Raw genomic sequence first — 2,500 nt, forward strand, 5'->3', positions numbered from 1 at the left:
AAAAAGAAGAAAAAAGAAGAGAAAAAAAGTTATTTCAAATATTTTCATATATCTATTTGAGCGAAACGTACGAAAATATATATCCCCAAGTTTACCATTACTTATTCTCGCAGATCATTTTGAAAGGAAGGAAGGAAAAGAGAAAATGAAAAGGAAAAGGAAAAGAAAATGGGGGAAACAAAAATAAAAATCTAAGGGTAAACTTCAAAGGTGACTTTGAATCCCTTTGAACTGGCTCCCCAGCTCGAATATCAATGTTATCGACGTACAGTCAAACCGTCAATGATATACTTCACTTTGAATTCTAACGAAACGTTTTAAATCTAACAACGTCGATTATGATACTCATTAGATTTTTAAATGTACGAAATTTGCTAATTACTTTTTCCTTTCTTTCTTTTTTTTTTCTTTTCTTTTTTTCTTTTTCTTCTTTTTCTTATTTTCATCCATCTATAATAATTATTAATAATATATCGTCGAATGTATAATAAAAATTGGCGAAGGGGTAATAAAATAGAATTACCTTTTTAAAATTCGCATCATACATTTATGTATGTATGTATAACTATTATTACTACTATCATATTCTATCGATAGTTCGAGATATCGATCGAATGATGTCTTCTTCGCCTAGCAAGAACATCTCTTACCGAAAATATTTCTTACCTCTTGGGATAAACCTCCAAAGAAGCACTGATCGTGTTCATGTCACGCAAGTTGAAACGTTCGTCTTCTTCAGAATATATTCTACACATACATAAATACACGTCTATATATATATATATATATATATATATATATATATATATATATATATATATGTATAATATATACGTGTATATACCTTTTGAGATCGTTCTCATGAGACTTAGATAGGTATATAAGGTCATGTACTTTGATTCTGGAACAATCGATAATTTCTTTTTCGTTTCTGTTTTTTTTTTCGATTTTTAATAATTCGACATATATATATATATAAAGAGAGAGAGAGAGAGAGAGAGAGAGAGAGAGAGAGAGAGATCGTAATTTTCTGTACAGATATCTTCTTTTTATTATTCGTGTAAAGAAAAGTATTTCATCTTTTTTTTTTCATTTTTTTTTTTTTTTTTTTTTTTTTTTTTTTTTTAAGGGATTTTTGAATTTTTACAACTTTCGAAAATAAAAGCTATATATATATGTGTACATATTTATATTCAAAGAGAGAGAGAAAGAGAGAGAAAAACGAAGGAATAAATTAAAATCAACGATTCGTGAATGCGAAATCGTTGCTCCGAATATTATAATCCTACTATATGTCTGCATTGAACGAATGAATTAAAAAATCGATTTTATTTAAACGTACGTGCTAAAAATTTTTTCAGCCGATTATATTTCATATAAATAATGTTACCTAGTGAAATAGCTATATCGATCTATTTCTCTCTTTCTCTCTCTCTCTCTCTCTCTCTCTCTCTCTCTCTTTCTATATATATATATATATTTTTTTTTTTTCCTTTTAATATATTATTTAATACCACTATCTCGTTTAAATCGTAACGCAATAAAATTAAATAACGCAACTAAAATAAAAACAACCAAATATATATAAAATATTAAAAAATAATTTTTACGAAAAGCAAAAACCAAAAAAAAAATCAAAAAGAAAAGAGAGAAAAGAAATAAGAATTGTTACTCGAAGTTTAATTTAAAAAAGTAATTATATAGAAATCGAATATACTTATACATATCGTTAATATTTATAAAAAACTTTGTGTACATATATATATATATATATATATATATATATATATATATATAAATTTATTCATATATCTTGCTCGTTAAGAATGAAACAAAATACTGATATTATATTACATCATTTTCTTTGGAAACTCTAAAGCCAAGTTATCTCAGGTCAGGAGCGAAAATTCTTTGAAAGAACGTTTGTAAGTGAATCTACTGTAATATATAATGACAAATAGTTCGAAGACAAAGAATAAAAAATCCAATTAATTTTTCCGGATAACGTGAATCGAGTTCGACTGATGATGACCAATGGCGTACTTTCGATAAAATAGAAAGAGAAAGAGAGAGGATATAAATATTTCTGATACTCGAATATCATTTCACATTTATTCCATGTAACAACATACATATTCTCATATATTCATTGTTCTTTCCAACGTTGAAAAACCTATTACGATTTTTCACATAATTATTTTCATTTACGATTACAATAATAAATAACGATCGTTATAATTATTCCCTGTTTATTTTCACATATAAATTATTATACTTAGTTTTTAAACTTAAATATATAATAATATTGTAGATATTTTTTTATTATTATACTAATTAAATAGACACATAAATATAAAACGATAATGAGTTATAATACATTTTTTATATACAAAAATATGTATTATATCAGTTGGATTAAACTTATTTGTTTTAACATTCATAATAATCGATAAAAACGTTTAAATTATTTATTACCTACTATAATAATAATAATATTAAT

General features: G+C 24.7%; 1 protein-coding gene across 1 annotated transcript in view; it reads left to right on the forward strand.

Annotated features, from left to right (window-relative positions):
* LOC124953331 (synaptotagmin-6) overlaps window positions 1–2,500 on the forward strand; it is a 39,205-nt gene that overhangs the window by 14,495 nt on the left and 22,210 nt on the right. The window lies entirely within an intron of this gene.

Source organism: Vespa velutina, chromosome 12 (assembly GCF_912470025.1).
Source record: "Vespa velutina chromosome 12, iVesVel2.1, whole genome shotgun sequence".
Classification (NCBI taxonomy): domain Eukaryota; kingdom Metazoa; phylum Arthropoda; class Insecta; order Hymenoptera; family Vespidae; genus Vespa; species Vespa velutina.